Source organism: Schistocerca americana, chromosome X, assembly GCF_021461395.2.
Source record: "Schistocerca americana isolate TAMUIC-IGC-003095 chromosome X, iqSchAmer2.1, whole genome shotgun sequence".
Classification (NCBI taxonomy): domain Eukaryota; kingdom Metazoa; phylum Arthropoda; class Insecta; order Orthoptera; family Acrididae; genus Schistocerca; species Schistocerca americana.
Genome location: NC_060130.1, coordinates 306,913,171 through 306,927,265, shown reverse-complemented (window position 1 = coordinate 306,927,265; position 14,095 = coordinate 306,913,171). Strand labels below are relative to the sequence as shown.

At 42.8% G+C, this 14,095-nt stretch overlaps 1 protein-coding gene across 1 annotated transcript in view; it reads left to right on the top strand.

Annotated features, from left to right (window-relative positions):
- The window catches only part of LOC124555979 (inactive phospholipase C-like protein 1), a 651,563-nt gene that overhangs the window by 183,328 nt on the left and 454,140 nt on the right, over positions 1-14,095 (top strand). The window lies entirely within an intron of this gene.

The window sequence follows — 14,095 nt, the reverse complement described above, 5'->3', positions numbered from 1 at the left end:
TACAACAATATACACACATGAATAACAATATTACTATAATTACAGAGGAAAAATAATCAAATTCATTTACAAAATAAGCAGTAATATTTGATAAACTTGTACTAAAATTAGTTGCGTGTACGCACTACAATGAGTATGCCTATTTTATTTTGGTTGTTGTAGTCACGTGTACAGGCTGCGTTTTTCTCGTTTCGGTTGTTCTCCGTCATGAAGTTGACACCTCGGTATCTCGTATTCTCACGTGGTCTCGCACTGTAGGTCTTGTCCAGCTCAGAGGAACACTCTTGAAACCTTCACAGTGCCTGGTTAAATGGACACTCCTGCTCTTAGAGAACTTTGTACAGAAGTTTATAAACTCGGATGCCTATCGTCACGAATAGAGTGGTAATGCAGTAGCGGACTTATGGGCTTTTGTACCCCATAGAGCTCAGTGATTTTAGTATACCATCTACCATGGCTTTCTTTTCGATACACTCCAAGATAATGTGTTACAGATCTTCGTTTCTGCGTGAACAAAGAGGTGCGTCGATCTCTCCTAGTCGAGATAGATGTTTTGCAAACCACCCATGAATAAATTTCTTACGTGCTGTGGTTGTATAAAATTCTCTTGATACCGTTTACTTGGTATACCAATGAGCTCGCAGGGTGTATTTCTCTATAATATATCCACTGATGGCGGGGGCGCAGTGGTTAACACAGTGATCTGGCATTCGGGAGAACGATGGTTCAAATCCCCGCCTGTCCATCCAGATTTAGAGTTTCCGTGATTTCGCTATATCGCTCCAAGGAAATGTCGGGTTGGTTCCTCCAAAAAGGGCACGGCTGGTTTACTTCCCCATCCTTTCGTAATAAAAGTCTGTGCTCCGTCTCTAATGACCGCGCTGTCGCAAGGTCGTTAAACTCTAACCTTCCTTCTTTCTCTCTGTAATATTTCCCTTTGTTAGCTGCTCCCCATACTTCGCCCACCTCAGGCGCATCGTCATTTTTAGTTGTTGCAGGAAAACTATGTACAGTACTTTCGAGTGGCACGGTTCTGTGCCTATCAGAGAGCAAAACCAACTTTACAAATAAGCCACGCTGTCAGTGACAGATCAAAAACATGTTACTTTATGATAATTAAATCAAGACCCTACACTGTCGACAGGCGTTGATATACATCAACGGGGACAGTTCAAAATGTGTGCCCCGACCGGGACTCGAACCCGGGATCTCCTGCTTACATGGCAGATGCTATATCCATCTTTTTTTCTTTCATTTTGTTCGATATAGTTCGTTGCGTTTGGTCTGTACGGACGTCACAAGACATCCGTTCAAGTTGATCGTCGATTCCTTGACTCAGTTCTTTTACTACAGATAGCACGCAGCCCTATGACCGAACACGCTGAGCTACCGTGCCGGCTTCTATCTGAGCCACCGAGGCACAGAGGATAGTGCGACTGCAGGGATTTATCTCTTGCACGCTCCCTTGAGACCCACATTCCCAACTGAATTTCCACACACTATATTCGTAGTGCCCCTGCCCTCTACACTCATTACTCGCGCATGACAATCTGACCGAGCCCGTAAGAGTTCAGGCAATGCGTGTACATCCGCACAGAAGGAGGTCAATGGCCGGTCAGCCTTAACTATTTATGGGCATGTCCGAAAGAACAGATACCATCTCCATATATTGTCACTTTATTGTTGGCTTCCGTTACACGATAATGTATATTTGCAAACGAGGAGCGGACTCATTGCACGTCATGTACCGTACCTAAAATTTTATATACTTAAAGTGACAAACGTTCAAAAGGATACCACGTTTCACAACCTGAGATATGTTAATTATGAACTACGCTTACATCAACTGTCATCATCATAGGTTTACAAAATAAATCGTCAACGGTTTCTGGATGCTGCACATTTCCTGATGACTGCATTTTCTCTCTCTCTCTCTCTCTCTCTCTCTCTCTCCCTCTCTATTTTATTTTTTTAAATTATTTTAATTGGTTATATATCGCAAAACGGAAGCTGCTGTAGCGTGTTTCAGTTTCTCACTCACTTTTTGTTGAGTATTTCGCTTACGTCAATCTGTTGTAGAATAATGGAACATGTTTTGTGTTCTCGTATTATGACGTTCTTAGATAATACAAATCTCCTTCATCATAACCAACATGGATTCCGCAAACAGAGATCATGTGAAACTCAGCTCGCCCTATTTGCCCAAGAAATTCACAGTGCCGTAGACACTGGCGAGCAGATTGATGCCGTATTCCTGGACTTCAGGAAGGCATTTGATACGGTTCCGCACTTACGTTTAGTGAAAAAAATACGAGCTTACGGAATATCGGACCAGGTTTGTGATTGGATTCAGGATTTCCTAGAAGAAAGAACACAACATGTCATTCTTAACGGTTCAAAATCTGCAGATGTAGAGGTAATTTCGGGAGTAACGCAGGGAAGCGTGATAGGACCTTTATTGTTTACAATATACATAAATGACTTAGTTGACAACATCGGTAGCTCCGTGAGGCTATTTGCAGATGACACGGTTGTCTACAAGAAAGTAGCAACATCAGAAGACTCGTACGTACTCCAGGAGGACCTGCAGAGGATTAATGCATGGTGCGACAGCTGGCAGCTTTCCCTAAACGTAGATGAATGTAATATAATGCGCATACATAGGGGCAGAAATCCATTCCAGTACGATTATGCCATAGGTGGTAAATCATTGGAAGCGGTAACGACCGTAAAATACTTAGGAGTTACTATCCGGAGCGATCTGAAGTGGAATGATCACATAAAACAAATAGTGGGAAAAGCAGGCGCCAGGTTGAGATTCATAGGAAGAATTCTAAGAAAATGTGACTCATCGACGAAAGAAGTAGCTTACAAAACGCTTGTTCGTCCGATTCTTGAGTATTGCTCATCAGTATGGGACCCTTACCAGGTTGGATTAATAGAAGAGATAGACATGATCCAGCGAAAAGCAGCGCGATTCGTCATGGGGACATTTAGTCAGCGCGAGAGCGTTACGGAGATGCTGAACAAGCTCCAGTGGCGGACACTTCAAGAAAGGCGTTACGCAATACGGAGAGGTTTATTATCGAAATTACGAGAGAGGACATTCCGGGAAGAGATGGGCAACATATTACTACCGCCCACATATATCTCGCGTAATGATCACAACGAAAAGATCCGAGAAATTAGAGCAAATACGGAGACTTACAAGCAGTCGTTCTTCCCACGCACAATTCGTGAATGGAACAGGGAAGGGGGGATCAGATAGTGGTACAATAAGTACCCTCCGCCACACACCGTAAGGTGGCTCGCGGAGTATAGATGTAGATGTAGTACTGCCTACTCGCCAAATGTGAGGGTCTAGGAAGTTTACTTTCTCGGATCGCTAGACAACGTTCAAACAAATCGTATTAATGAGTTTTATTACGAAATGAAGACTGACAATACTTAACTTTGAGAATAACATAGAAGTGTCGCAAGCAAAGCCGGCCGCGGTGGCCGAGCAGTTCTAGGCGCTTCAGTCCGGAACCGCGCGATTGCTACAGTCGCAGGTTCGAATCCTTCCTCGGGCATGGATGTGTGTGATGTACTTAGGTTAATTAGGTTTAACCCTTTAGTGACCAAATTATTTCCGGAAGTTGTAGACTTTTTATGAACACTTTATTGGGCTAAGAAACCGTTCATAAAATCATAGTTTAAATCTTGAAAGTGAGAGTTTAGCCTACGAGTATAAAAAAATTAGTGGGAACTATTGTTCCCACCGAACTCTGGAGAAACTTCACTTGCTAATTTAAAAAAAATGTATTTCCTTTATTTTTTAGTACAAAAACATGTTTAACATTACATTTATATTTGTATTAGTTCATACTGTCCTTTGAGTTCACTAAGGTGATGTACTACGGAACTTAGAGAAGCATGGTGCTACACACAAAGGTTCACGACAGTTGCTACACATTATTTTTGTTCTCTTTTCTTTGTTCTTGGTGCTACATTGGCAGCATCTTCTGTTTGTTGTACCTTTTGTAGGGAAATGAGTTCCAACTTTCTCCAGACAAACTTCATCTGGTACTCCAGACACACCTCTTTTTGGTGTTTGAAAATGAACAGGCCTTCCTCTTCTCTTACGACTTGAGAAGCCAGAGGTAAGCTGCCTTGCCAAGTGCAATCTAAATGTTAGCTGGTCTGCTTCTGTCTTCTGTAGTTTCCACATAACATAGGAATTGACAACTGCCAAATCCACAAGAGGGAAAAACAGTTTGTGCCACCACTTCCATGAAAGGCGGTCTACAGCATACCGTTCACGCAGCTGATCAAATCTATCCACTCCTCCCATTATTTTATTATACTCTGCCACAGCCAATGGGCAGAATACTTCACTTCTGCTTCCACTAACTTACCTTGTAATATTTATGTAATTTTCAGTCAAATCCAGCAAATATACACGAATACTATCTCCCTCATAAATATAAAAGTAGATAAATACAACACGAGTCACTTCACATGCAAAAGCAAAGCACACTATCCAAAAAACGCTGTAGCGGTCGAAACAGTGGCTCGTTTTCACGCGGGAACTGTGCTTCTGCGTTGATTGACTCACAAGGTAGAAATACAACAGCTTTCGCCTAACCGTTGACAATCTACACACAGTTAGCACACCCTAACAGAGATGGTAGAACAAGTTAGAAGTGTGAACACGGATTACCACTGAACTTACAGCGAAAACAAATAAGTGGGAACTATAGTTCCCACTGGTCACTAAAGGGTTGTAGTTCTAAGTTCTAGGGGACTGATGACCTCAGATGTTAAGTTCCATAGTGCTCAGAGCCATTTGAAACATTTGAGCAAGCGAAGGACGACATGCAAATAAGATGTCTCTTCAGTATTTACAATTCCTAAGTCCCTGTTGTTGAAGTGCCTAATCTTGATGCAGCTGTAGAGCTAGGCCGCGACCACTCGGCGCAGCACTTAAGTTCTCTTTGTATAGAGGCCGCTGCCGTCGCGTTGTCGGCTTAGAAAGGGGTCGGTCAGCGTGCAGTCGGCTAACGTCTTCTCCACAGCCGTCTCCGCTCTGTCTTCCCAAGTGGTGTGCCGACGCTTGACTTTACGCCCTAACACTTTTCTTGCCCACATCCCGTGGTCGTGCGGTAGCGTTCTCGCTTCCCAAGCCCGGGTTCCCGGGTTCGATTCCCGGCGGGGTCAGGGATTTTCTCTGCCTCGTGATGGCTGGGTGTTGTGTGATGTCCTTAGGTTAGTTAGGTTTAACTAATTCTAAGTTCTAGGGGACTGGTGACCATAGATGTTAAGTCCCATAGTGCTCAGAGCCCTAACACTTTTCTTCTAATCCATTGCGTGTTATCGTAGCAATCGCCGTACTTGTGATCTTTCAATAGAACACCAAGGAAGCCAAAGTAGACCACACTGATTAAGTCTTAAGCTGGCTGAGTGTAGGATGCTATATCGGAAGAGGGGTTACATTGAATACCAGGACCGTAGAGGAATTCTTATGTTAATAGAAATTCATTTTATTGCAACGCAACGAGTCGAAATCGTTCTATGCTCACATTCTAATGGTTATGCATTCTGCGATTGTTATCTTTCGTTGCGCGGTTGCGTGCTTTGAAAAGAGTTCACGTACATTCGTCGTACTGAAAATAAAATTCTCAGAGAATGGTAGAAATTTGTTAGCTATTAAATCGTTAGGAGACTTCAACGAAAGCAACTGAATTAAAGTACCTTGAGAGCTTTCATATTGTAAGTGCGAATTAATCATTTGATAGAAGAATACATTTTATTTATGAATTAAAGTTTGCGCTTCAGTATTTTCACAATTTCTGCACCAGATGCAGTGGAAAAGCTTTTTTTTAAAAAATTATTGATTAAAACTATTGAATCATAGCATTACACTGCAAGCACACACATTTACAAATCGCTGCAACTCCAAAGAGTTTTGTGTAGGAGGTAGACAGAAAGATACTGGAACAAATTTACAAGTTTTATGCTTCGTAGTTGTTCTACTATTAAAGGATCCATTACAGCAGTATCTTTTTGACTTCATTGATTTATATTGCAATTACTTCTCGCCTAAACAAGCTGTAGTTACTTCGAATGACACTGTCGACATGGAAACTGGCAGCTATACTTGTTAAGGTCAAATCCTGGTTAATACTGTACGGAAGTACACGCTATCTCATCCAAAATATATAAAGTGTTTCCAAAATAGCACTATAGAATCTTATTTTGCCACCCTGTAACTAGACAAACGCTAGTGCTTGCTGGTCTGAAAAATTTTTGAGTAATCCGCAGTTAGCTTTAGTTCCTGAATTTGACTGGAATCACTAAGTGCCTACAGCCCCACTTTTTTCTCTGTTTCGTTTTTCCCATTTCGACCAGTACAGTCGTCTTGCAACTGTATATGTACCCAATCGAAGCGTTCGAAATATACAAAAGTTTTTAACATGTTGTAAGGAGTTAAAATACATGTGATATGGCTTAAAAAATAGAAGGCTGTTTGTCAATAATCAGAACTTAGAGCGAGCATGGGCAACCTTTGATGACGCATTGGCCTAATTCACATAGAGTAATGTCAATGTGAGAAAGAATAGAAAGCTTTTGTTGAGCAATGTGTTTCGTAGAAAAGTGCCTATTCGTATTAAGTTGCACCCAACTCATAGTGAATCTCTACACAACAAGCCACCTCGTTTATCTTTGTAGTTGGTAAAGAAATAATCCTCTTTCTACATATCCTGGAATTGCCGACATTCAGCATCTACTTATCTCTTCGTAATGCCAAACATTTTGCGAATAAACTCAGTAAAGAAGCACGGAGACGCTTTTACAAAGTTAACAAACAGCCAACACAGAAGTTTACATGCGAACAGACAATAGGTGATGATTTTGTTCACCAAGTTTTGGTCGCTGCCGCCGATGTTAAAATTGACACATTTCGAGGGTAGTCGGTTATTTTCGTAGATTTGGTGTGGTACAGGAGAGATAGCACTCCTACTTCCGTTTTTAATGGGGTCTTTTATGCCGTTTTATCTGAACACCACGACCATGTAGCTGTTTTTACGGATGGGTCTAAGCAGCGTGACTCTGTTGGCTGCTCTGTCGTCTTCCCGTATCGTGTCCTCAAGGCCAGACTGCCTTCCGAATTTACCATCTTTGACGCAGAATTATATGCCATCTTGTGGGCACTGGAGCAGATGAGACTTTCTCCCAGTGTTAGATTTCTCGTCTGCTCAGATTCTTTGAGCGCCCTTTACTCTCTCCAGCGTTTGTACCTAGCAGATAAAGGAACCCAGACTATCCACGACGCCCTCCTCCAACTACAGCGACTGGGGAAACAGGTGTCTTTCTGCTGGGTTCCAGGGCAGGCGGGAATTCTGGGGAATGAAAGGGCTGATCGAGCAGCCAAGTAAGCATGTCGTGGCATTCAGGTCTTTCAGTGTGCTATCCCACTGCATGCCCTCAGCCCGCTGTTGAGGTATGAAGTCCAGTGTCGCTGGGAACATGAGTGGCTACAAGTGACCGACAACAAGCTCCGTGTCATCAATCCCACAACTCGGCCGTGGCGTACTTCCTCCCAGCCACGTCGACGGGACGAGGTCATCCTTACTCGTTTTTCGCATCGGCCACAGCCCTACGACGCACGGATTTTTACTCCAGCGAGAGGACCCTTCGATGTGTAGTGCTTGTGGCGTGCAGATCACGGTGCACCACATTTTATTGGACTGCATTTTATTTGCTGACCAGCGGACTGCAGCGGATTTGCCGGCGGATCTGCAGTCTCTTTTATGCAATGCTCAAACGAATGTGGTTCGCGTTTTAAAGCTCTGTGAATTGTCCCACATTTTTAACACGATTTTGGGGAGATATTTTTAATGTGTCAACGGGGTGGCTGGCTCACCAAGTGGTCAACCAGTCACATTTCCAGTTGCTATTCTTTTAGCTCTTTTGTGGTTTGTTTTCCCTCTGTTTTAATTTCTTGATTGGCTATCTTGCCACCTCATTGGTTTTAGTGCATGTGAGCGTGCCTGTTCGGTAGAGTCATTGTGTGGTCGTTTCGTGTGCATGCGTGTACGACAGTTTTCGTTCTTATCCACACTCATTTGTTTTAATCAATGTCAGGGCGCTGATAACTTCGCCGTTGGGCGCCCATAAGATCCCAAAACACACACGGTTATTTTCGTGCCATTGTCTCCTACTACAAACGTTTGCTACGAAAGTGTAACAAAAACGTACAGTAAGCAGTAAATAACGTATGTGTGCTGTTAGCTCTGATCGAGAGGCGAAAATACTCATCCCTACATCCCGTCAAGACAGCTGTTTACCCCATCCTCTGCACGCACATGAACACATGGGTCATAACTTCGTGTTCAGACTGGAGACGTGTTTCTCTCCATTGTTCAAATCTAGCGGCAGTGAAATGTCATTGCCCTTGCGTAGAGTAAGCAAAACTTTCACTGGTCTATGCCATGAGTTTCAAGCCCGAGAAGAGCCGAGTGTCGGCGGAACTATCTGAAAATGCGTCTAAGGCGCAGTACTAAGCGAGCGCCTCACTTGCTCTCCCACGAATTCCTTCAGCTGAAACCAATCCGTAGGTCACGCCGCCGTTTTCCCACCTGTGACGTAGGATGATTAATGAATAGAAGGGACCGGAAAGTAATATTTCTTGATTACTCGTACGTCTCGCAAGGGTACTAACGCAACTGTTACTACCAAAAACATTTGCAATGTTTATCGCAGTGAATTTGACGTGCGTAAATGCCATAGGTGATTTTCTAAGTCCAAAGTCGGTATTTTTGATCATTCCGATTCGTATCGATCAAGAAGACCAGCACCTTTAGACAATGACATGTTAAAGGTTCAAAAAAGGTTCAAATGGCTCTGAGCACTATGGGACTTAACAGCAGAGGTCATTAGTCCCCTAGAACTTAGAACTACTTAAACCTAGGTAACCTAAGGACATCACACACAGCAATGCCCGAGGCAGGATTCAAACCTGCGACCGTAGCGGTCGCGCGGTTCCAGACTGTAGCGCCTAGAACCTCTCGGCCACTCCGGCCGGCACATGTTAAAGACGGAAGAGGAAGCAAATCCGTCTCAGACAATCGAGGAACTGAAACTTCCTGGCAGATTAAAACTGTGTGCCCGACCGAGACTCGAACTCAGGACCTTTGCCTTTCGCGGGCAAGTGCTCTACCATCTGAGCTACCGAAGCACGACTCACGCTCGGTACTCACAGCTTTTTTTCTACCAGTATCTCGTCTCCCACCTTCCAAACTTTACAGAAGCTCTCCTGCGAACTTTGCAGAACTAGCACTCCTGAAAGAAAGGATATGTGGAGACATGGCTTAGCCACAGCCTGGGGGATGTTTCCAGAATGAGATTTTCACTCTGCAGCGGAGTGTGCACTGATATGAAACTTCCTGGCAGATTAAAACTGTGTGCCCGACCGAGACTCGAACTCAGGACCTTTGCCTTTCGCGGGCAAGTGCTCTACCATCTGAGCTACCGAAGCACGACTCACGCTTGGTATTCACAGCTTTATTTCTACCAATATCTCGTCTCCCACCTTCCAAAGTTTACAGAAGCTCTCCTGCGAACCTTGCATCAGTGAGATAGTTCCTCGTGTTTTTAGTTGGCATCTGCGTTTCCTCTAATCTCCTCACATGCTGGAGGTCACACTACAGCTCTGTTTACGAAACATAATCATGTTTTTATGATCCGACCTTCTTTCTTCCTATATTTCGTCTGATTTGCATTTGTCGTTATGATGCACTATCAGTCTTCTATCACTAGTTATAGATATTTGATCGAAAACTGTGGTTTCAGGACTTAACGACTTTGGAATCACATAGTGAACAACAACAAGGGCAAACAAGATGAAAATGGCAACGAAAAAGTTCGGAACATAAAAACATGCTTTTGTTTCGTAAATAGAACTAAACTACCCAACTGATGATGCCTTAAAAGGAATAAAGGCGAAACGCGTCTGGGAGAAATAAAATACAGTGCAGCAGGAGAAGGTGTTTTCTAAAAAATGGCTCTGAGCACTATGGGACTTAACGTCTATGGTCATCAGTCCCCTATAACTTAGAACTACTTAAACCTAACTAACCTAAGGACAGCACACAACACCCAGCCATCACGAGGCAGAGAAAATCCCTGACCCCGCCGGGAATCGAACTCGGGAACCCGGGCGTGGGAAGCGAGAATGCTACCGCACGACCACGAGATTCGGGCAGGTGTTTTCTATTTACAAAACAAGTATGAGCTCTTAATTTCATTATTTCGAAACTTAACAAATAGCAGCTAAATTGATTCTATAAGCTACGAAAATGTGCCCTAATATCGACTGCCTATTTGTGCTTAACAACCTGAAAACGTCTGCTATTGGACCAATATCAATAAGTGTAAGTCGTTCTTCCCCGCCACCTGAAGATCTCGGAGACTGCATCATTGTCAAACATTGTACTATCTGAAAATCGCTTACGAAAGGTGAGTTCAAAGGGAAAATACTAACGCAATGCCTCCAGTACATACCAGGCTCTATGGATTAAATGAGCTTGCTGAGCAATTTCACTCAAAATTCTAATGTGGATGCCGCGCCACGTGATAAGTTTGTATATGAGGGAAAAGTTGACTTGTGGGGCGGCGGGTTAGGTTAGGTTAGGTTAGTGTTTAACGTCCCGTCGACAACGAGGTCATTAGAGACGGAGCGCAAGCTCGGGTTAGGGAAGGATTGGGAAGGAAATCGGCCGTGCCCTTTCAAAGGAACCATCCCGGCATTTGCCTGAAACGATTTAGGGAAATCACGGAAAACCTAAATCAGGATGGCCGGAGACGGGATTGAACCGTCGTCCTCCCGAATGCGAGTCCAGTGTGCTACCACTGCGCCACCTCGCTCGGTCAGCGGCGGGTTAAATTTATCATCTTCACCGTTTTTAAAGGGCCTGAAAACTTACTTTGTGGTCAAACAAAAACTAGTGGAGAACATAGTGACTATAATTTTCAGTCTGCCAATCCACCACCCCGCAGCTAGAAAGAAAATTCTCATCGTAAGCGCGAACGTGTTAATGAATGCTTGTAAGCAAATTTTATTGACAGATGCCGTAATTTAATAAGGGATCGTATGTACAATTCAGCCATCGTGGCTATGCTCACACACTGAAATACACTGGTTTTAAATGTTTTCTGTACGGTATCTCAAAACTACATTACAAAAACAGTATTCCACATCGACTAAACACATCATTTAAAGTGAGATGTGCTGCGTCGAAGTCACACGAGATTTAGGATGCCCATTATTGAAATGGATTCCTCATCTTATGTACTAAGTCGAACACACAAGGGCTTGTCGAAAAGCATTTCTCTGGATTTTTTTGTGTGAAAACTCATAAAGCTTTTTAAATAAAAGAAACTTTGTTAAGATTCTACATCTGTATTCTTCATATCTACATATTTACGGTATGTCTCTAGGTAGTCACCCTGGCGACGAATACATTTCTCTCAGTGAGATACCAATTGTGATTTTCAGAAGGCAGGCAACAAAATTTTCACAGGAGTTCGAAATTCATTCTGCTTGTCGTCACCAATTGAGTCATATTGAGCCACAAATAGAGTACAATGGAACGTATTGGCCTGTTCTAAGAATTACAAGTGGATACTTCTCATATGAAGTTTGTGATAGCCGAGAGGTTTCGCTAATATAAAACCATCAGCCACTAATTTAACAACTAAAATTACCAAATGCGAGGCACTTCATATACAGTCCACTTCACGCTCAGCTCGGTGGAGCTCTTACTGACATTTCGGTTTCTCTCCATTTAAAATGTACTCTCGGTTTGCACACCCATTCATCAGACAAATTTCTCTTTTACTGTCAAATCAGTATCAGTAGCTATATTATTATCATCGATGCAAACTGAATGGCAGTTTCGGTTAACTAAGGCATATCCTAGAAAATAACATCAGCATTTTGTTTTCTTTTTCGTATGATATGATACCACACGCTTCTCCTTTCATCTTATCAGAGGCTGGGATCGAATTTGCATTGCGTACAAAAACAGGATTCATCTCATTACGTGTTTTTGAGCCCACTTCACTTTTTTCATTTGAAACTTGACACTATTCACAGATGTAATGTTAGTGCAGATGAAAGTATTCCTAAGAAAAATTGTTTGAAATTCGTATTGATGAAAAGAAGAAAATGCTCTTATCTCCACATAACGGTTACTGTGTAACCACAGGTAATGCTGGCCTTCGACCTCTAGTTACATAAATGTAAATGACATTCGTTGACCTGTTCGTTCAGTCAACTCGGTGGCTGCCAGGTCAGTGACTTTGAAACACCAAGTAGGAGACGCTCCAGAAGCAGTTCGGCTGCGAAAACACTATTCTACCTGCCTCTAGTTCGAGACTTGGCAACATCCCAGAACATACGATAATGATGGAAGCTGGAGAAATGAATTAAAATTTGTGCTGCGGCCGGGACTCGAACGATTGCTAGGCGGAAATGACGACCATTATACCACCTCAGCACTATGGCCAACATTGCTGCATGGCCTATTCATATGTTTAGCTACGACGGTGTAACGTTCAACATTCCTGCCTAATAAGTCGGTAGCTCAGCGTGTTCGGTCAGAGGGCTGGTTGGCCTCTGTAATAAAAAAACTGAGAGAAAGGATCAACAACGAACTTCAATGGATATCATGTGACGTCCTCAACGACCAAACACAACGATCAACAACGAAAAAAAAAAAAAAAGATGCAAGGCGATCCGGGTTCGAGTCCCGGCCGCAACACAAATTTTAATTCATTTCTTCACCTTCTATCTTCATCTACGATAAAGATAAGACTTAAATGTCTCGGGGAAAATTAAATTATAAAATATCCCAGAATATCTTTGGCAATACTGGACCTGTCGATTTACTTCCTGGAGAAGTTCAAAATTATCCTACTCTATTCACTTGATTTTTGTTGTAATTTCGATTACAGTTTCTGAATAATGCTCACTTTAGAAAATAACATAGAATTAGACACTTAATGTTTCGGAGTCCGGGAAGTTCGTTCCAAGTAGAAACTGCAACTAACCTCATCATTAACGTTGAAAATTTTCCGTTTTAGCCATCACGAGAGTGAAGAGGGAGCGAGCTTTGGTACGGCTGCCTGTTAGCTCAATGGTGAAATGTTCGTCTTTGAAATTGAAGACTGCTTTAGCTGTAGTTTGACAAGGTTTTTTGCTTTATTTGTGAAAGAGCTGTGTTCAGGCAGATCGACAATAAATTAGTAAGGAAATCTTAAGCAAAATTCTCCTCCATACGTTATCCCGCTACTTTGATTCTGTAGGTCTAAAGGTTGGAACCTTGCAGAATTGCATTCTTGTTAATGACTACTTTCTCTGCCTCTGCTTAAATAGGTTTTTAGTTACTTATGAATAAACAATTGCATTCGACATCTAAATCGATACACAGCAGTCCACCATACGGCGCGTGGCGGAAGGTACCCCATACCTTTACTACTTATTTCCATAGTTCCACTTGCATATAGAACGAAGGAAAAACCATTGTCTATATGCGTCTGTATGAGCCCTAATTTCTCGTATCTTATCTTCGCGATCCTTACGGGTAATATATGTTGGAGCCAGAAGAATCTTTCTGCAGTGACCTTCAAATGCCGGTTCTCTAAATTTTATCAGTAGTGTACCTGGAAAAGAACGTCACCTTCCCTCCAGGGATAACCGTTTCAATTCACGAAGCATCTCCGTAACGCTTGCTTGTCGTTCGAACCTACCAGTAGCAAATCTAGCAGCCCGCCTCTGAAGTACTTCGATGTCTCACCTGGTACAGATCCCAGGCACTCGAGTAGTACTCAAGAATAGGTCGCACTAGCGTCTTATATGTGATCTCCTTTACAGATGAATCACGCTTTCCTAGAATTCTCCCAATAAAACGAAGTAGACCATTCGCCTTTTCTACCACACTCCTCACATGCTGGCTCCATTTCATATCACTTTACAAAGTTTCGCTCAGATATTAAAACGGCGTGACTGTGTCAAGCAGGACACTGCTAATGCTGTATGCGAACATTACGG